The sequence below is a fragment of the Phyllostomus discolor genome, chromosome 5 (genome assembly GCF_004126475.2).
Source record: "Phyllostomus discolor isolate MPI-MPIP mPhyDis1 chromosome 5, mPhyDis1.pri.v3, whole genome shotgun sequence".
NCBI lineage: Eukaryota > Metazoa > Chordata > Mammalia > Chiroptera > Phyllostomidae > Phyllostomus > Phyllostomus discolor.
Window position 1 is genome coordinate 102,587,104 of NC_040907.2, and position 22,466 is coordinate 102,609,569.

Consider the following 22,466-nt stretch of genomic DNA (forward strand, 5'->3'; position numbering starts at 1 on the left):
CTGCATGGTTTCAGAGATTGTAGCCCCATGAGAGCAAGCTCTGAAAGGGGCTGGTAAGTCTCCCTGGAAAACCAGGTAACAACACAGGTGGCAGGCATGACTTGATTCTAACACCAAGGATCCTGTGGGAATCAGGCCTAAAATATACATTTTTATCCTTTGAAGCCAGCTCTGCTCAGCAATGAGCCCTCTTGGATATAACCCAGATGTTTGAGTTCAAGGCATAAGGAATGAAACTCCCTATTTTGTAATATATACCTTTATAGCCACCTGGCATCTATATGACTCACAGACCCCAACCTGAAAAGATTTCTGTGTTTCTTCAATTGTTACTTATAGATGGTGTTATTTTTTTATGATTATAGCTTTGTTGGACATTGATAGATAAGGTATGCATGTGTGCTGTATCCCCCTACACTTCCCAACCCTAATAAAATCCTCATTGGAGAAGGGCTCGGGGCATTCTCCACTAGAGGGACTCGCCACCACTTTTCCTGCCAGAGCAACAAGATTATGTCTGGGAAGACTCTTTTCTTCTTGGATTTAATGGAAAAGTTTGTGATGGATAGGGGTTAGCTCTTTCTTATATGTTTTGTAAAATCCTCCTGTAAAACCATCCAATCCAGGGCTTCTGTGTGTTGGGACTTTTTTGATTAGAGCTTCAATTTTGTCAGCTGTTATTGGTCTGTTCAGGCTTTCTGCTTCTTCATACAATTTTAGAAGATCATAGTTTTCTAGAAATTTGTCCATTTACCTAGGTTTTCAAATTTCTTGGCATATAATTCTTAGTATAATTTTTACAATCCTTTGTATGGTATCAGTTGTAATCTCTCCTCTTTCATTTCTGATCATGTTTATTTGGGTTCTGTGTCTTTTTTCTTGATGAGTCTGCTTAAAGGCTTGTCAATTTTGTCTATCTTTTAAAGAACCAGCTCCTGGATTTATTCATCCTTAGAACTGCTTTTAGTCTCTATGCCATTTAATTCTGCTCTGATCTTGGTTATTTCCTTCCTTCTACTTACTCTGGTTTGTCTTTGTTGTTAGGTTGTTTATTTGAAATGTTTCTATCTTTTTTAGATAGACCTGTATTGCTATGAACTTCAATTTCAGGACTGCCTTTACTATGTCCTATGAGTTTTGTACTATTGTGTGTTCATTTTCATTTGTTTCCAGAAACTTTTTTATTTCTTCCTTGATCTCATTCTTAATCTATTCATTTTTAATAGCATGCTATTCAATCTCCATGAGTTTGAGTATTTTTGAGTTCTTTTTTTCCTTGAGGTTTGTTTCTACTTTCAGGCCCTTGTAGTTGGAGAAAATGCTTGATATGATTTCAAATTTCTTGAATTTGTTGAGGCTCGTTTTGTGTCCTATTATGTGGTCTCTCTTTGAAAATGTTTCATGTGCATTTGAAAAGAGTGTGTATTTTCCTTCTCTGGGATGAAAGGTTCTCTATATATCAGTTAAGTCCATTTGATTTAGAGCATTGTTCAATGCCACAATAACCTTATTGGTATTTCGTTTGGAAGGTCTATCCATTTTTGACAGTAGGGTGTTAAATTCCCCTACTATAAATGTGTTGCTATCTATATTTTTCTTGAAGTCCTCCCAAATTTTCTTTACGCATTTGGGTGCTCCAATGTTGGGTGCATATATGTTTATAATGTTTATTTCTTCTTGATGGATTCTTCCCTTGAGTATTATGAAGTGTCCTTCTGGGTTCCTTTTTATGACCTTTGTTTTGAGGTCTACTTTGTCAGATATAAGTATTGCTACCCCGGGGTTTGTTTTGTTTTTTTTTTTTTTCTGTCTCTGTGCATGGATTATTTTTTTTCAAGCCTTTCACTTTCAGTCTGTGTAGGTTTTTGCTTTCTCTTATAGGCAGCATATGTGTGGGCTATGTTTTCTTACCCATTCAGCTACCCTATGTCTTTTGATTGGAACATTTAATCTATTCAAATTTAGGGACTTTATTTATAGGTACTTATTTATTGCCATTTTACTCCCTTTGTACTTTTATTCCTTTCTCTCTTACTGTTTTTCTTCCTCTTATTAAAGCAGACCCTTTAGCATCTTTGAAGTGCTGGTTTGGTGGAGGTGTATTCTTTGATATTTCTTTTGTCAAGGAAGCTCTTTATTTGGTCTTCTATTTTAATTGAGAGCATTGCTGGATTGTGTATTGTCAGTTACAGGCCTTTGCTTTTCATTAATTGGAATATTTCTTACCATTCCCTTCTGGCTTTTAGTATTTCTGTTGAGAAATACGCTTCTAGCCTTATCTGAGCTCCCTTGTATATTACTTCCTGTTTCTCCCTTGCAGCCTTTAAGATTCTCCCTTTATCTTGTGATTTTTCCACTTTAATTATGATGTGTCTTGAAGTAGGCCTCCTTGGGTTTCTCTTGATTGGGACCCTCTCTGTTTCCTGGACTTGTGTGGCTTCTTCTGTCATTAAATTAGTAAAGTTTTTCATCATTACTTTTTCAAGCAGGTTTTCTATCCCTTGGTCTTCTTGTTCTCCTTCTGGTATCCCTATTGTATGGATATTATTCCACTTCGTGTTGTCCTGCATTTCCCTTAACCCCTCTTCATTTTTTTTCAGTCTTTTTCCTTTTTCTTGCTCTTTTTGGGAGGTTTTTTCTAGTTTGTCCTCCAACTCACTGATTTGATCCTTTGCTTCATTGAACTTGCTTTTGATTCCTTCTTTTGTGTTCTTTAATTCAGAAATTGTATTCTTCATTACTTCTTGGCCCTTGTTGATTATTTCCATGTCCTTTTTATGTTGATATAGTTCACAGTAAGTTCTTTGTAATTCCTTAAAGTTTTTGGTAGTTCACATTGAGTTCATTGAACTTTCTTATAACCATTGCTTTGTACTCAATACCTGATAGTTGACTTGCCTCTATTTCATTTAGCATTCTTTCTGAGGATTCCTCCTTTCCTTTAGATTGGGGGTTGTTTATTTTTCTTCCCATTGTTTGTGGGACTCTTCTTTCTGGCTTCTGTTTTTTAAATTGACCTATTTTGACTTTCTGATTTTGTGGTATGAACTCCTATGGTAGGAGGCCTGTGAGATACAGTGGTGCAGTCTCCCTGATCACCTGAACTTGATGTTCTTGGGATCTCCTTTATGCCTTTTATGATGGTTTTCAGATGTAATTGGGTTTTAATTGTTGTTGGGTTGTTCTTTCATGGGTCCTTCCCTGTCACTGTTTGACCTAGGGTCACTTAGCCCACTATGTAAGATTTGCTTCTAAGGGGAGGAGTGTTAGTTCCTTGATGAGGACCCAGCCACTGGAGCCTCCCTGGGCCTCAGCTTCCACAGCAACAGAATCTTCCTAGCTCTGTTAGGTGTGCCCATAGCTGGCTTTCTGCCAAGAATGGTCCTGGGAAGGGGAGCTGAGCAGTCCTCAGGGCCCAAGAAGCTGGACTTTGGGTCCCCTGGGACAGGAGCCACACCCAGCAGAGGAGAGAAAAGCAGTGTACTTGATGGACTGTGCATGGAGTTTCTGGAATAGATGGAGGTGCTTTAGCTGATATCAGTTTCCTAGATTCCTATTTCAGCACTAGCTTTATTGGAGTCAATGGATTTGGAAGCCCTGTAGAAACAAAATATCCCTTGATGCAGAGAATGATTAATAGTAGCAGCTCCCCAAGCCTTTTAAATGACAGTGCCTAGCCATATGCAGGCCATGATCCTCTAACTTCACGTGCTTCATCCTTGCTTAATGGTTTTGGTGCCTTCAACATCTCCCATAGAAGAAAGACAACAAATCCTACCACAAGCGAGTTTATTCCTAAAGGAAGATCAACCTCCAGGCTGAGTAACGTGTCCCAGTCAAATATGTCTACTTTCTTTCATGTTTTCTCTCACTCATCCATGGGAAGCCATGCTGCTGTTGGATTAGCACAAGGAATGTAGTTGTCTGCTGGGTCTTCCTTTCTTCATTCCCCCAAGATCACTCCATGTACTTCTACTACTCTAAGAAGAAGTCACACTCTAAACCTAGCCATTACATGGTGTTTTTCAGTGCACCTACACCTATTAATAATCCTGTTTCTCAGACTCTTGTCCTCTAGTCAGGTGTTTCAAAAGGGAACTATCAGTGGGATGACATACTTCTATACAGACACAACTCCAGTCCCTTTGACTGGAATGGTATTTCCAAACTACCATATCTATCCTCCAACTGCACCTCATGTTGCTTATATGCAACCAAAAGCAAATGCACCTTCCTTCTTCATGGCCAATGAGCTCCAACAGTAACTCATTAATAGACATTTAATAACAATGGCTCAAATTGATAAAGCAGATATGCTAGCAGTTCCTGCAGAAGTTGATAGCTACCATAGCCTATTCCCTCTAGAACCATTCCCACCCCCCAACCAGATACAGAAATCAAGTAATTTCGGTTACATTAAATCTTGCTACAAAGCTGTAAATAGTGAAGATGATCTGCCATGTTGTCTTCGGAGTATACATGGTTTTCATCTCGTTAACACAAAATGCATGGTGCTGGTTGATATGCAGAAAAAAAAATTCAGCACTCAAATATTGTAAACTTGCATGAGGTATTTATCACTAAAACATTTGCAGAGCCTTCTTTTGTGTTTGCATATGGTTTCCATGCTGGAGGAGAGACTATGATAAGCAGACACTTTAATGACCCCACTGCTGATACATATTTCACAAAGAGAAAGTAACATCAACACAATGGACCATTGTCCAGACAACATGCTGGATTATTGCCAGAATCTTTTATTTGGGCATATATTTTCCAGTTGAGTTCTGCATTGTGTACCATTCATACAGGAGGTTTGGCATGTCCAGTTATGGACCCAACAAAGATTCTGATAACTGGCAAAGTTAGGTTGTGAGTAAATTGTGTTGGAATATTTGATGTTTCAACATTTGACAACAGGAATAATAATAATCCATTGGCATTAATGGCTTGTAGGGAACCAATCCACGTGGAATGGCAAATATAGCTCAGCCCTATGGAAAGCCCATGGGTGCATGTGGCACACAGGAGTCAAACCCATGGATTGGTTCCCCCCTGGAAACTCAGGCCTGCACTATAACTAGGCTGCTTTTTCTTATACAGTCTGATGGAGGGGAAAAGCAAATCAAAAGGACCACAAGAGGTGGTTTGAAAGAAACAATTTGCTGATATGCTTGTAGATAGCCCTGCAACTAGCTGCTGTTTTTAAAGCTGATTAAAAGGAAAGTCTTTGCTCTTTCTCCTAAGCCTAGACCCAGTTGGGGGTTGTGCCGTGGGGATGGGCTTGTGAGTGTTTTTACAGTGTGCCTTTCATTATGTAGACTTTTGATTGTGGCTGGCAGGAAACCTAGTGTTCTGACCCAGTCCATGTTACAAGTAATCCTGTCATGGGTGACTTCTAAAGCCAAACCCTTTTGGCTATAACCACTTGACGCATGCCCAGGAGATTGCAGTGAATGCTTGGGAGAGAGGGCAAGTCTCCTGCTTGCTGAAGAAGGTACAGTTGCAAAGCAGTCACAAGAGAGGGTGGACTAGGAAGAAAACCCTTTTCCCCTGAAATCCAACACACCCTATGACCTAACCAAAAAACACTCAGTGTCATTGGCCTTTACATGGGCTGATGCGTGCACACTCCCACCAAGTCGATGTGTTGTCCACAATGACAGCTCATATCCCTGGGTCCCTGTTCCAGGTGCCAGCTGATGCAGGCTCTGGCCAGCAGTGTCCGAGGCATTGTGGATGAGACACGAGACAAATTCACATGGACTACCAAGTCCTGTGGAGGAAAAGGGATGGCAAGGCTACTCTCTTAAGAGGAGATTACTTAGGTTTGCTTTAGGTAATTGCTTTTTACAGATAGCAATGGAAGGGATGTTACTGATTACTTCTTACAGATTAACAAGGAAATAACCTTATAAATGCAAGGGAACAATAAGAGTAATAGATCTGGTTACACTTCAGTCCTTGGGAGAGTTAGTGCAGACTTCAGGAAGTTACTTTGGAGATATGCAGTAAGCATTTGCTGCATGAACTCAGGGTGAGGGAGTTTTAGCAAGAGCAAGTCACAAAGTGGCCTAGTTATAATACAGGCCTGATTTTTCATGGGAGAACCAATCCATGGGTTTCTCTGTTGCATGACACACGTATCTATGGGCTTTTCCATAGGGCTGAGCTACATTTGCCATTCCATGCTGACTGGTTCCCTACAATGGCTCAATACCAGCAAGCAGATCTGATATCATTAGGAAAAGTTGTGCTGGCTTTGGCTTGCAACTCTTTGGCAGGAACTCAGCAGGAGAATTTACAGAAAGCCATGGAACTGGTGACAATTGACTACTCCTCTGACCTGAAGAACCTGATTTTATATCTGCTGAATGACCAAAACAGGATGAGAAATATCAATTACATCATTCCCATGATTGGTGCTCAATTTTATACTCAATTGGATTCTTCTCAAATGAGAAATGATGTCATAGAGGAGGACCTTGCAAAGGAGGTTCAAAATGGAAAATTGTTTAGGCTTCTAGCAAAATTTGGAACAATCAATGAGAGGCCAGAGTAAGGATATACAGTATTTTACAACACTTTTTCAATCAAGGGTATGGTTTTGTGTAATAAAAATGAGCATACCTTTTTTAAAAAGACTTCAAAAATAGAACTAAGCAATAGAGAGGTTGCCAACCTATCAGAGGCAGAGTTAAAAACACTGGTAATCAGGATGCTCAGAGAATTGGTTGAGTATGATCACAAAATGGAGGAAAAAGTGAAGACTATTCAAAGTGAAATGAAGAGAAATGTACAGGGAACCAACATTGAAGGGAAGGAAACTGGACTCAAACCATGACATTCTGGTCTTGCCAACAGTCTCAGACCCTATTCTGAGCTCTCCAGGCTGGAGCTTCAAGAATGGGATCAGTTCATACTGAAAGTGTACCCTGTCTCACAGGCTTATCTCCACCACCAGAGGCTACACAGTCTGCTCTTTCTATTTCTAATGCTGAAGCAGGAGATAGTCAAGAGGAAGGAAACTACAGAGGTGACCCAGGACTAAGACAAAAGACATCAATACAGAACAAAAATCATGTTCTAAGACCAGTTCCTCAGGAAAGAGGAAACTCCAGAGCCACATCAATACTAATACAAAGGATATCAATACAGAAGAGAGACCCTGTTCTAAAACCAGTTGCCCCCACTTTCTGGAAAAGCGTTGAATCACAATGAATCATGACTACACCTGCACAGAAGATGCTGCATGACTCCTACTTCATTGTAACAGCATTATAATAAATTAGCATTGTGAGACCCCCTGCTATGCTGGCCAATCAAGGAAAATCATGGGAGGCTGCATGAACAGTAGCTTAAAAATAATATAACTACTTACCCATGCACAATAAAATCCCACCAAAACTAGCAAGGAAATATCTGCCCTATAAGAACAGAATTCCTCTAGCCACTGAAGGTCAGTCTGTTTGGAGTTAGTCCAGTCCCATGTTCTGTGGAGTGTACTATTGCTCAATAAATATACACTTTTTCTACTATAAACTCTTTTTATGTTTGGCTCAATTCATTGTTCATGACCACTAACCTGATTACCTGTGCAACAGTTTTTGGTGATCCATTGCCAGGAGAGGATGCCAGAGCATTAACCTTCTTTTGCTGTCCTGGAACTGGGGGATGTTCCCTTTTCTTTGCTATCTATCCTGATTTTGTGAGCTAATGTTCCCTGATGGAAGGTCAGCTGCTACATTGCAGGCACAGGTTGGGCAGTTAAAAGCCACAAGGATGCCCACCACATGAAGATACCTATGATAGGATAGTCTGGATGTGGAATGAGGTTAAACTTAGCCCGCACCAGGTGCAAGAAAATGTTCACACACCAGTCAGGAACACTGTGAAAACTATAAGATACTGCCTCACTCCATGACTGCACCCTTATAGGCTCTGTTTGACCTTTTCTATGGGATATCTGTGCCACCTTGCCTGTGCTGACTTCCTTTTTCAGTCTCCTCATCAGGCCTACAGATAATCTTTTATGTTTGTCCTCCCCAGCTGACTTTTGGCCTTTATACCTGGGCCTATACCCCACTTGCCTGTTGTGCAGGACGTGTTCCTGTTGTATTTGTACCCAGAATATTTATTTCAGGGTCACTAATTGTCCCATTATTAAGTGTAGTTGCAGGAATGAGCCACTCAGAAACATTGTCTGGAGCCCCTTCACTGGCATTTTCTGGTCATTTGTTACGAGAAATGGCCATATGGAACCACTCTTATCTGATACGGACCACGGCTCATGGGGTCCACAGCATTATGGATGAGACACAACAAATTCAAACAGACTACCGAATCCTGTGGAGGAAAAGGAATGGCACGGCTTCTCTCTCAAGAAGAGAAAATCCTTGGCCCTTGCCTTGACAAGCTTTCATTGCTTTTCTGGGCACATTACATGATGGTCCTCATTCACTATGCACAGGTTCACTTTAGGTGGTTACCTTTTACAGAAAACAAAGGAGAGGATGATGCTAATCACATCACAGAAGAAGGATATTGGCAAATGAAAAGGGAAAAGTGGTTGAACTGGTTACAGTCATCCTTGGAAGGTTTAGCATGGATTTTAGGAAGTTACTTTGAAGATATACAGTAAATGTTTGCTGCCTCAATTCAGTGTGAGGGAGTTTTAGCATAAGCAATTCTCATAGCAGTCTAGGTACAATGTTGGCCTGATTCCCTACAGGAGAACCTATCCAAGGGCATGAGTCTTGTTCATCTCTGAGTGGGAGCTGGGCCCACACCACACAGAACAATCTCCTATACTTACCCATTTATTTGAATTTGAAATTTTAAAATGGTTTGCTTGCCTCTATAGGAGTATTTTAACTTTCCCTCCTGGTCCATCATCCTGCTATGAGATTCACCTCCAGTATGAAGGGGAGTCCTTTAGGAACCTCTTGAGGAAATTTCAGACTCATGTACAATTTCTTGAAGCTCTGAAAAAAATGAGATGGAATACCCAGATGTCCTCTTTGTGTGATTTCTAAAAAAGTCATTTTATAATTAGGTCATCTTGTGTCCCTCTTAGTGGTCTATGGGACCAGAAACACTTTTGCTAGTAAACACCTTGTTTTCCCCAGATCTGAAGGCTTAGAAGAAAATGAGGGTCTCCATAGATGGAGAATACAGGAATAGAGATGAACTCAGGTTACCTGGGTAGAGCAGAGGCTCTAGAGTATTCAGGATTATAGGCAATTGCTCAACTATACTGGAGTGGTTACCTCCCTACAGTTATTTGCAGTCTGGACACTCACTAGAACCATGAATTATGCAAATAGTGTCAAAGAAACTCTGGACTTCCAAACTGAGCATAGGAAATGAAATAAAACAAGACCATGGCAATCCTCTCAAGTCTGTCAGATTTCTTTCAGTGAACACTCATTAGGATTTCTTTCACAAGAGATATCTTGTAGGTTGATGGGAACCTGGGGGATTCCCTGTGACCCATTAAGAAAGCTCCTGAGGCAAGCAAAGAGGGATGCCTCTAGATTTCAAAGGAGAATCTGTTTTGTTTTTTTTTATCACAGTTGAAATGGGAACCATACCTACCATCCTTTCAAAATCACCACTGTGTTGCATTCTTTTTTTTTTTTTTTGCTGCTGCTCAGTTACAGTTGCCCTACCTTTTTCTCCATTGCTCTCCTCTTCCCTGTCTCCGCCCAGCTCCTACAAACAATCTCCTATCCATTGTCTATGCCCATGAGTCCTCTATTCATGTTAATTGACTGGCACCTTCCACCTCTACCCCAGTTAACCCCCTTTCCCCTGGTAACTGTTAGTTTGTTCTTTATTTCCATGTCTCTGGTTCTATATTCTTGATTTTTTGTTTTGTTGATTAGGTTCCACTTATAGGTGAATGCATATGGTATTTGTCTTTCACCACCTGGCATATGTCACCTAGCATAATACTATCCAGTTCTATCCATGCTATCATGAAGAGTTGGAGTTCCTTATTTCTTTCTGTGGTGTACTATTCCATTGAATAAATGTACCACAGTTTTCTGACCCATTAATTTACAGATGGACACTTATATTGCTCTCAGCACTTGGCTATTGTAAATAATGCTGCTATAAACATAGGGGTGCCCAGGTTCTTTGACATGGAGATTCAGGATACTTAGGGTATAATCCCAGCTGTGGGAATCAGTGGATCAAAAGGCAGTTCCACCTTAAGTTTTATACAAAATTCCATTGAGTTTTCCAAGTGCCTGCACTAGTCTGCATACCCACTAACAGTGTACTAGGGTTGCCTTTTCTCCAAAACCTCACCAATACTTGTTGTCTCTTGATTTGTTAAAAATGACCATGGTGTGACCAGTGTGAAGTGATATCTCTTTGTGGTTTTAATTTGCATCTCTCTGATGGCTAGTGATGCTGAGCATCCTTTCATATGTCTGTGAGTTCTCTGTATGTCCTCCTTGGAGAAGTGTCTGTTCAGGTCATTTGGCCATTTATTAATTGGATTGCTAGTTTTCCTGAAGTGAAGTCATGTGAGTTTTTATATATTTTGGAGATCTACCATTGTCCAAGGTATCATGGTCAAATATGTTTTCTCAACAAGCTAGTTCACTTTTCATTATGCTGATTTTTTCAACTGTGAAGAAGCTTTTTAATTTTACATACTCACATTTCTTTATTCTTTCCTCTATACCCCATGCCCTAGCAGATGTATCTGTGAAAATATTGCTGTCTGAGATATGTGAAACTTTCCTGCACATGTTCTTCTCTAGGACTTTTATGGTATCATGACTTATATTTAAGTCCTTCATCTATCCTGAGTTTACATTAGTGTATGGTCTAAGGTGTTGCATGGTCTAGTTCCATTTTTGTTTAAGGTACTTGTCCAGACCTCCCAACACCATTTATTGAAGAAGCTATTTTGACTCTATTCTGTGCTCCTATCCCTTTTGTCAAATATTAATTGATCATATTAACATGAGTTTATTTCTGAGCTGCATATTCTGTTCCACTGGTCTATGTGTCTGTTCTTACATCAGTACCAGACTGTTTTGATTACAGTGGCCTTTTAATATTGTCTGATATCAGATATTGTGATCCCTTTAACTTTCTTTTTCTTTTTCAAAATTGCAGAGGCTATCTGAGGTTATTTATGGTTCCATGTAAATTTTTGAAATGTTTGTTCTTTATTTGTGAAATATGTCATTGGTACTTTTACAAAGATTGTATTCAGTTGATAGATTGCTTTGGGTAGTATGGACATTTTGATTATGTTAATTTTTCCAATCCATGAACATGGTATATGATCACATTTATGTGCCTTCCTTTATGTTTTTCTTCAATATTCTGTAGTTTCCTGAGTACAGGTCTTCTACATCTTTGTTGAGTTTATTTCAAAGAATTTTACTTTTCTTGTTGTTATTGTAAATGGCATTTTCCCCCTAAATTTTTTTCTTCTGACTTTTCATTGTTCGGGTACAAAAATACCTTCAATATATGAAACTTGTCTATGCATCCCACCATTTTGTGAAGTTCATTTATTAGGTCAAGTATTTTTTTTTGTGGAGTCTATAGGGTTTTCTATGTACACTATTATGCCACATGTAAACATTGGCAGATTTACTTCCTCCTTTACAATTTGATTGCCTTTTGTTTCTTTTTCTTATATGATTGCTGTGACTAGGACTTCCAATACTATGTTGAATAGAAGTTGTGAAAGCAGGCACCCTTTTCTTGTACCTGATATTAGGGTATATCATTTTGTTTTTGCCTGTTTAGTATGATGTTGGCTGTAGGTTTCTTGTATATGGCTTTTATTATGTTGAGGTATGATCCCTCTACACTTTTACTGAGAACTTTTATCATAAATGGGCACTGTAGCTTATGAAATGATTTTCTGAATCTGTTGATAAGATCATGTGGTTTTTGTCTTTCCTTTTCTTCACAAAAATGTGATGTATTACATTAATAGACTTATGGATATTATACCATATTTCCATCCCTGGGATACATCCACTTAATTCATACACCACTTGATCATGATGTATAATCTTTTTGATGTATTGCTGGATACAGTTTGCCAATATTTTGTTGAGGATTTTAGCATTTATGTTCATCAGTGATATTGGCCTGCAGTTTTGGCCTTGTTCTTATTTTATCTGGTTTGGGAATTAGGATGATTCTGGCCTCATAAAAAGGGTTTGGGTGTCTTCTGTCTTCTTGGATTTTTTGGAATAGTCTGTGAAGGGTAGGGGTTATCTCTTCCTTAACTATGCTGTAAAATTCTCCTGTGAAATAGTTCAGTCCAGGGCTTATGTTTGCTTAGAGTTTTCTGATCATTGCTTCAATTTAGCTAGCCATTAACATTCTGTTCAGTCTTTCTGCATCTTCTTGAATCAGTTTTGGAAGATTATATTTTTCTAGAAGTTTGTCCATTTCACCCAAGTTTTCAAATTTCTTAGCATGTAGTTGTTCATACTAATTTCTTATAATTCTTTGTATTTCTGTGGTAACAGTTGTTATCTCTCCTATTTTATTTCTGACTTTATTTCTCCTCTCTCTTTTTTCCTGATGAATCTGCTTAAAGGTTTGTCAATCTGGTTTATCTTTTCAAAGAACAAGCTCCTGGATTTATTGATCCTTTGGATTGTTCTTTTATACCCTATGTCATTTAAATGTGCTCTGATCTTCGTTATTTTCTTCCTTCTACTCACTCTGGGCTTTGTTTGTTGTTGCTTTTCCAGTTCTTGTAGGTGAAGAGTTAGGCTGCTTATTAAAACTGTTTCTACCATTTTCAAGTAGACCTTTGTCACTATGAAATTTCCTCTCTGGACTGCCTTTGATATCCCATAGATTTTGGACTGTTGTGTGTTCATTTTTATTTGTTTCCAGAAACTTTTGGATTTCTTCCTTGATCATTCTTTTCTTTTGATTTTATTTTAATCATTGTTTAAGTACAGTTTTCTCCCTTTTACTCCCATTCCAGCCCACCCACTCATCCCTCCCCACTTCCCTCCCATTACCACCATCCCCCTAGTTTTTGTCCATGTGTCCTTTAAATTTGTTCCTGTAAACCCTTCCCACTCTCCCCTGAAATTCCCTCTTCTCTCCCCTCTGGTCACTGTCAGTCTGTCCTCTATTTCAGTGTCTTTGACTATATTTTGGTTGTTTCTTTCTTTTGTTGTTTAGGTTCCTGTTAAAGGTGAGATCACATGGTATTTGTCTTTCATTGCCTGACTTATTTTGCTTAGCATAATGCTTTCCAGCTCCATCCAAGCTGTTGCAAAGGGTAGGAGCTCCTTCTTTCTTTCTGCTGCATAGAATTCCATTGTGTAAATGTACCATAGTTTTTTGATCCATTCATTTACTGATGGTCATCTAGGTTGCTTCCAGCACTTAGCTATTGTAAATTGTGCTGCTATGAACATCAGGGTGCAAAGGTTCTTTTGTATTGGTGTTTTAGTGTTCTCAGGATATAGTCCCAGCAGTGGAACTCCTGGGTTGAAAGGCAGATCCATTTTTAGTTTTCTGAGGAAGTTCCATACTGCTTTCCATAGTGGTTATACCAGTCTGCAGCCCCACCAACAGTGCACTGGGGTCCCCTTTTCTCCACAGCCTCTCCAACACTTGTTGTTTGTTGCTTTGTTTATGATGGCCATTTTGACTGGTGTGAAGTAGTATCTCATTGTGGTTTTAATTTGCATCTCTCCGATAGCTAGTGATATTGAACATCGCTTCATATGTCTTTGGATCCTCTGTATGTCCTTCCTGGAGAAGTGTCTGTTCAAGTCCTTTGCCCATTTTTTAATTGGGTTCCTTGTCTTCTTAGAGTGTAGTCATGTAAGTTCTTTATATATTTTGGAGATTAAACCCTTGTCTGAGGTATACTTGGCAAATATGTTTTCCCATACAGTTGGTTCTCTTTTTATTTTGATACCGTTTTCTTTAGCTGTGCAGAAGCTTTTAATTTTGATGAGGTCCCATTTGTTTATTCTTTCCTTTATGTCCCTTGCTCTAGGAGACATGTCAGTAAACCAGTTTCTTCGTGAAATATCTGAGATTTTCCTACCTACGTTCCCCTCTAGGACTTTAATGGTGTCACGGTTTATATTTAAGTCTTTTATCCGCCTTGAATTTATTTTTGTATATGGTGTAAGTTGGTGCTCAAGTTTCATTTTTTTTGTACGTAGCTATCCAGTTTTTCCAACACCATTTGTTGAACAGGCTATTTTTACTCCATTTTATGTTGCTGCCTCCTTTGTCAAATATTGATTGACCATAGAGACTTGGGTTTATTTCTGTTCTGTCTGTTCTGTTCCATTGGTCCATGTGCCTGTTTTTATGCCAGTACCAGGCTGTTTGATTACAGTGGCCTTGTAGTGTATAGTTTAGTGTCAGGAATTGTGATCCCTTCTACTTTACTCTTCTTTCTCAAAATTGCAGCAACTTTTTGAAGTTGTTTATGGTTCCATGTAAATTTTTGGAGTGTTTGTTCTATATCTGTGAAATATGCCATTGGTTCTAATATGTATTGCATGGAATGTGTAAATTGCTTTGTGTAGTATGGACATTTTGATGATGTTAATTCTTCCAATCCATGAACACGGTATATGTTTCCATTTTTTTGAGTGTGTCTTCCTTGATTTCTTTCGCCAGTGTTATGTAGTTTTCTGAATACAGGTCTCTTACCTCTTTGGTTAGATTTATTCCTAGGTATTTTCTTTTTCTTTTTTCTATTTCAAATGGGATTTTTTTTCTTGATTTCTGCTTCTGCTGTTTCATTGTTGGTGTACAGAAATGCCTTTGATTTCTGGATATTGACTTTGTATCCCACTGTTTTGCCAAATTCATTTATTAGTTCAATCAGCTTTTTGCCCGAGTCTATAGGATTTTCTACGTACAATATCATGTCATCTGCAAACAGTGACAGTTTTGTTTCCTCCTCTCCAATTTGGAAGCCTTTTATTTCTTTTTCTTGTCTGATCACTGTGGCTAAAACTTCCAGTACTGTATTGAATAAAAGTGGTAAAAATGGACATCCTTGTCTTGTTCCTGATCTCAGTGGAAAAGATTTTAATTTTTGCCCATTGAGGATGATGTTGGCTGTAGGGCTCTCATATATGGCCTTTATTATGTTGAGGAATGCTTCTTCTATTCCCACTTGCTGAGTGTTTTTATCATGAATGGGTGCTGTACCTTATCAAATGCTTTTTCTGCATCTATTCATATGATCATGTGGTTTTTGTCTTTGCTTTTGTTTATGTGATGTATTACATTTACTGACTTGCGAATATTCTACCATCCTTGCATCCCTGGGAAGAATCCCACTTGGTCAAGGTGTATGATCTTTTAATATATTGTTGGATGTGGTTTGCCAGTATTTTGTTGAGGATTTTGGTGTCAATGTTCATCAGTGATATTGGCCTGAAGTTTTCTTTCTTTGCTGTGTCTTTATCAGATTTTGGAATTAGGATGATGTTGGCCTCATAAAGAGTTTGAGAGTCTTCCATCTTTTTGGATTTTTTGGAATAGTCTGTGAAGGATAGGAGTTAGCTCTTCCTTAAATGCTTTGTAGAATTCTCCTGTGAAACCATCTTGTCCAGGGCTTTTGTGTGTTGGGAGTTTTTTGATTACTGCTTCAATTTCTTTTGCTGTTATTGGTCTGTTCAGGCTTTCTGCTTTTTCATTGAGTTTTGGAAGATTATATTTTTCTAGAAATGTGTCCATTTCACCTAAGTTTTCAAATTTCTTGGGATACAGTTCTTCTTAGTAATTTCTTACAATCCTTTGTATTTCTGTGGTATCAGTTGTAATCTCTCCTCTTTCATTTCTGATTGTGTATACATGGGTCTTCTCTCTTTTTTTCTTGATGAGTCTGCTTAAAGGCTTGTCAATTTTGTTTATCTTTTCAAAGAACCAGCTGCTGGATTCATTGATCCTTAGAATTGTGCTTTTAGTCTCTATGTCATTTAATTCTGCTCTGATCTTGGTTATTTTTTTTCCTTCTACTTTCTCTAGGCTGTCTTTGTTGTTGTTCCTCAAGTTCTTGTAGACATAGGGTTAGATTGCTTGTTTGAAATATTTCTATCTTTTTTAGGTATGCCTGTATCACTATGAACTTCCTTCTCAGGACTGCCTTTGCTGTGTTCCATTAAGTTTTGGGTTGCTGTGAGTTCATTTTCATTTGTTTACAGAAACCTTTTGATTTCTTCCTTAATTTCATTCTTGACCCATTCATTGTTTAATATCATGCCATTTACTCTTCATGATTTTTAGTGTTTTGGGTTTTTTTCCTTGGGGTTGGTTTCTAGCTTCAGTTGCTTGTGATCCTAGAAAATGCTTGGTATGATTTCAATTTTCTTGAAATTGTTAAGGCTTGTTTTGTGTCTTCTCATATGGACTATCTTTGAAAATGTTCTATGTACATTTGAAAAGAATATGTATTTAGCTTCTTTGGGATGGAGAGCTCTGTATATATCAGATAAGTGCATTTCATCTAGGGTATTGTTCAATGCCACAATATCTTTGTTGATATTTTGTTTGGGAGATCTGTCCATTTTTGACATTGGGGTGTTAAAAGCCCCTACAATAATTGTGTTACTGTCAATATCTTTCTTGATGTCCTCTAAGATTTTCTTTATGTATTTGGGTGCTCCGATGTTGGGTGCATATATATTTACAATATTTATGCCTTCTCGGTGGATTCTTCCCTTGAGTATTATGAAGTGACCTTCTGGGTCTCCCTTTATGGCCCTTTTTTGGAAGTCTGTTTATTCTGATATGAGTATTACCACCCCGGCTTTTTTCCCTGTTCGTTTGCTTGGAAAATTTGTTTCCAGCCCTTCACTTTTAGCCTGTGCAGGTCTTTTATCCTAAGGTGGGTCTCTTGTAGGCAGCATATGTGTGGGTCATGTTTCCTTATGCATTAAACTATTCTATGTCTTTTGATTGGAGCATTTAATCCATTTACATTTAAGGTTATCATTGATAGGTATTCATTGCCATTTATGTACCTGTGTTCCTCTCTGTCTCTCTTTTCCTTCTTTTCCTTAAAGCAGTCCCTTTAGCATCTCTTGCAGAGCTGGTTTGGTGGAGGTGCATTCTTTTAGGCTTCTTTTGTCTGAGAAACTTCCTTGGCCTTCTATCTTGATTTTGCCTTGCTGGGTCAAGTAGCCTTGGTTGCAGACCTCTGGTTCTCATTACTTGGAGTATTTCTTGCCATTCTCCTCTGGCTTGGAGTGTTTCCATTGAGAAGTCAGCTGTTAGCCTTATTGGGGCTCCCTTGTATGCTACTTCCTGTTTCTCCATTGCTGCCTTGAAGATTCTCTCTTTGTCTTGAAATTTTGCCATTTTAATGATGATGTGTCTTGAGGTGGGCCTCTTTGGGTTTCTCTTGATTGGGACTCTCTGTGTTTCCTGGATTTGTGTGACTTTTTCTCTCATCAAATTAGGGAAGTTTTCCTTCATTATTTTTTCAAACAGGTTTTCTATCCTGTGCTCTTCTTCTTCTCCTTCTGGTATCCCTATTATATGGATATTATTATGTTTCATATTGTCTTGCATTTCTCTTAATCCCCCTGCATTCTTTCTGAGCCACTTTTCCTTTTCTTGCTCTTTGTGGGTGTTTTTTCTACTTTGTCTTCCAGTTCACTAATCCAGTCTTCTGCTTCATCGATCCTGTTTTTCATTCCTTCAACTGTGTTCTTCAGTTCAGAAATTGTATTCTTCATTTCCTCTTGGCCCTTGTTGGTAGTTTCTATTTCCTTTTTCATGTTGATGTAGTTTACAGTGAGATTATTGTAGCTTCCCTGTAGTTTCTGGTTTCTCACTGTGAGTTCATTGAGCTTCCTCATAATCATTGTTTTGAACACAATATCTGACAGTTGAGTTGCCTCTATTTCATTTAACATTCTTTCTGAGGCTTCCTCCTTTCCCTTCATTTGGGGATTGTTTCTTTGTCTTCTCATTGTTTGTGAGACTCTTCTTGTTAACCTCTGTTTCTTAAATTGATCTGTTCTGGTTCCCTGTGTCTATGGTGTGAACTTCTGTGGTAGAATACCTGTGAGATTCAGTGGTGCAGTCTCCTTCGTGTATCCTGGTGTTCACAACTTCCCCCTACTCTTTTTTGTGATCATTTGGAGGAGTAAGGCAAAATGGTTTAATACAGCAAGACAGTATTCTATGATATTCACAGTAGCAGCCAGTAGAGAAGAAATGGGAGATCCTTTGGCTACATATAGTGTTAACCCTGATCTTCCGCCCCACTAGCCACGTTTTAGAAAGAATGGAAAGAAGATAAGACTCTTATTGGGGAGGAAAGGATTGTTAGTTGGATCTAGAAAGCTGTGAGGCTGTGGGAGGTCAGATTCTGAGGTAGGGTGGGAATAAAGAATAGTAAATAGGAGTAGTGTGTTAAAGAATAGAGACAACCCCCACAATAATAGAGTTCAGGAAATTGGGAAGTAGGCTGAGATCTGGGAGGGGTGTTGTGTAGTATTTGCAATTGTATGAACTAGGTCTTATTTACAGTAGTATTAAAGCAACAATCATGTAGCAGAATCTATGGGATCTAGATAACAAGAATAAGGAGTATAGAACCTTGAATAGTGTACTAATGGAACACAAATGCAGGGCAGTAAATTATCACACACTGTGAATGAGGTAACAGGGGGAACCTATCAAATGACAGTATAACCAGCCAAGCAAAGAAGATTATACAGAAAGAAAAAGAATAGCAAAATACTATTAAAATAAAAAATGTCAGAAAAGTGAAAAAAAGATAATACAAATTTACAGTATCTTGCGGGCTCAAAAAAAAGGAGGGGAAGGCAGAAGATGGAATGCAGGAGAGATAAATTTGGAGTGGAAGGAATAATACTAGAATGAAAGGAAGAAAAACAAGGAATTGAGAGATATAAAAATAATAAGAATTAAAAAATTAAAAGTCACTTAAAAAAGAAGATAAAATCAAACAATCAACCAACAGCTAAAAAAAAAAAAAAAGACCAAAAAAAAAAAAAACAAACCCCTCTTGTCTGTTTCTAACTGGTCAGACCAGTTTTTCTGGTCTTACTGGCTTAGGCAGGCTGAGGGGTGTTTGGAATGCTTTTCACTCTTCCCAGTCAGAACTCAGTCAGTCTCTTGAGTACTGTCCCAAGGGCTAGCAGCACATTCTCCCCAGAGCAGATCGATGGCTTCCTGCAGAACACTGGGTGTGGGTCTGGGCGCTCCCAAGCACGCTCTCCGGAGCTCGCTGCCATGGTCTCCCAGGCTCCAGGGCCCCGCAGAGCACCCGTGTCTTTTCTGAATTCACAGTGCAAGCTCCGGGGATCACAAGGGGTCACACCCTTCCCCCAAATTTCACTGTGGCAGGCTCTATGTTCTTGGGAAGCACCCAAGTCTTTTCCCTGATTCACGGTGTAAGCTGGAGGGATCAAGAGGGGTTGAGCCCTTCCCCCAATTTCCCCACTGTGGGATCCAGGAACCCGCAAAGCGCTGCATCCTTTCCTGGTTCACAGCGCGAGAGTCGGGAATCCCGAAAGGGCGAGCTCCCCCAAGTTCACCACTGCAAGCTCCAGGAACCCGAGAACACCCATGCCCTTTCCTAGTTCAGGGCTGTGGGATCTGGGTCTTCCACAGAACCACACTCTCACCAGGTTGGGGGTGTGGGCACATGGCCAGGCCCACCTTGGTCACACAGACTGGGGCACTCACCCTTCCCAGGGCTATGCGTGGGTGCTCACAGCCCCTGTGTGACTGTGTTGCAGTCTCACTCCCCTCTCTGTGCCTTCAAGCAACAAGGCCTCCCCTGGTGCTGCTCAGTTCTTGTTGTTCAGGGAGGAAGCAGTGACTGCACTCTCCCGGGTGCCCTGAGGCAGACCCAGGAGCATCGGGCCAGGGGGCTGCAACTTCCCTGGTCCCAGAGCTGATCCCTGGGTCCTTATTATCCTGAAGCAGTCTCCTGACCGTCTGTTTTTTCAATGTCCGCTATAATTTTTGATGTCCTGTTTTCATAAATGTTGTGATATCCTAGGCCCCTTGTTCTGTTTCTCCACAGATCCTCGAGTTTCTCTCCCCTGCATAGAGGAAAGGGATTATGCTCCCTCCAACAAAACTGCCATTTCCCTCCTCTCCCTTGATCATTCTTAACCCATTCATTGTTTAACAGCATGCTATTCAATCTCCATGAGTTTGAGTGTTTTTGAGTTATATCCTTGAGGTTTGTTTCTACTGTCATGCCCTTGTAGTCAGAGAAAATGCTAGATATGATTTCAAATTTCATGAATTTGTTTTGTGTCCTATCATGTTGTCTCTCTTTGAAAATGTCAAATATGCACTTTAAAAGAATGTGTATTTCATTCCTTTGGGATGAAAGGAGATCATATATATACATGTATATAATCAGTTAAGTCCATTTGACTAAGGTATTGTTCAATGCCACAATATCTTTGCTAATATTGTGTTTGGAAGATACGTCCATTTTTGACAGTGAGGTGTTAAAATTCCCTCATATAAGTGTGTTCTTCTCTATTTCTTTCTTGAAGTCCTCCTAGATTTTCCTTTTTTATTTGGGTGCTTCTATGTTGAGTGTATATATATATATATATGCTCCTAATGTGTATGTCTTCTTGATAGATTCCTCCCTTGAGTTATGAAGTGTCCTTCTGGGTCTATTTTTATGGCTTTCATTTTGAAATCTAGTTTCTCTGATTTAGGTATTGCTACCCCAGCTTCTTGTGTGTGTGTGTGTTCATTTGCTTGGAATATTTTTTTCCAATCTTTCACTTTCAGTCTGTGTAGGTATTTTGTTCTGAGGTGAATCTCTTGTAGTCAGCATATATGTTTGTCATGTGTTCATATCCACTCACCTATCCTATTGGGATCTTTTGATTGGAACATTTAATCCATTTCCTTTGAAAGTTATTACTGATAGGTACTTATTCATTATAATATTTCCCCTTTGTAGCTGTGTTCCCCTCCTTCTCTCTCTCTCTCTCTCTCTCTCTCTCTCTCTCTCTCTCTCTTTCTGTTTTCCTTCATCATTAAAGCAGTTCCTTTAGCATGTCTTTCAAGGCTGGTTTGGTGGCAGTGTAGGCATTTAGGCTTCTTTTGTCTGGGAAGTTGTTCTTTTGTCTTACATTTTAAATGACAGCCTTTGGATAGAGTAGTCTTGGTTGCTGGTCATTGCTTTTTATTACTTGAAATATTTCTTGCCATTCCTCTCTGGCTTCTGGTTTCTGGCCTCTTCCCTTCTGGATGATATTGGGTTGCCTTTTATTCCATTTCAGTGTGCTCTCTTGATGTTAAGTACTCTTAGCTGTGTTTATTGGTGGCTTCTTGTTTGTGGGTTCTTCTACCCAGTGGGCTTACTGGTATTAACAATTTCCACCTTGCTTTGTATACTGTTGTACAAGTGTTGTTTAGTTAAGCAGTATTACCAGAAAACCAATCTCACATAAGCAAAAATAATCTCCCTACGCCATCAGCAATATTAACTGCAATTCAGCAAAGGTTAATAAAGGTGAAGAAAAAAATTAAAGTGAAGAGATTTTAAGAATGTTATAAGATAGGACAAAGGGAATATGAGATGACTAAAAGAGGGGAAAATGTTTTTGAGAATAAAGAGGTAGGAGAATTGATAAGAATAAGGATAGAACCAAGGTGAAGAAAAGGATAGAACAAACTTTAAAATGTAAGTAAAACACAAAAGGGCAATGGGAAAAATGGGATAGGAAGAGAGAAGAATATACTATGAGGTTTGAAGTTAAATTAAAAACATATTGGACTGCCCTGGCTGGTGTGGCTCAGTGGATTGAGTGATGGCCTGTGAACCAAAGGGTCACTGGTTGGATTCCTATTCAGGACATGAGTGGGCTGCAAGCCAGGTCTCTAGTAGATGCCATACAAGTGCAACCACACATTGTTGTTTCTCTCTCTCTTTCTCCCTCCCTTCCCCTCTGTCTAAAAATGAATAAATAAAATATTTTTTAAAAGGTATTGGACCAACAGAAGTACAATTGCTGGAATACCACAGCAGGGTCAACAGCAAGGACAGCTGAGTAAACTTTAATAAAGGCGGAAGAGGAATAAGTGTATTTCACAAAAGAAAAAAGTGAATATGATATGTATACAGTAAAGACAAATGATTTTGAAAGGATGGGGGAAGCAAACTAATAAGAGTTAAGAGTAAAGAGTAAATTCCAGGCTGAGAGAGAGGGAAAACATTAAAATAAAATTCCTCACTCAACTGACCAGGGGCAGGGGGAAGTCAAAATGAAGATGCAGAGAGAGTATCCTATGGCAGTTAAAGTACAAACAAATAGTGAACAAATAAGACTTCCATTGGAGAAGTATGGCAGTAACCATGTTATTTAACCCAACTAGCCACAGTTTATAAAAGTGGAAAGGAAATAAGATTATTATAAAAAGGGGGAAAGAATGTGATCTAACTTAAGAGCACT

The 22,466-nt window shown here is 39.1% G+C and overlaps 1 pseudogene; it reads left to right on the forward strand.

Annotated features, from left to right (window-relative positions):
* The first annotated feature begins 3,363 nt into the window (after nucleotides 1-3,363).
* On the forward strand, nucleotides 3,364-6,562 carry LOC114497950 (annotated as a pseudogene).
* The last annotated feature ends 15,904 nt before the right edge of the window (nucleotides 6,563-22,466 follow it).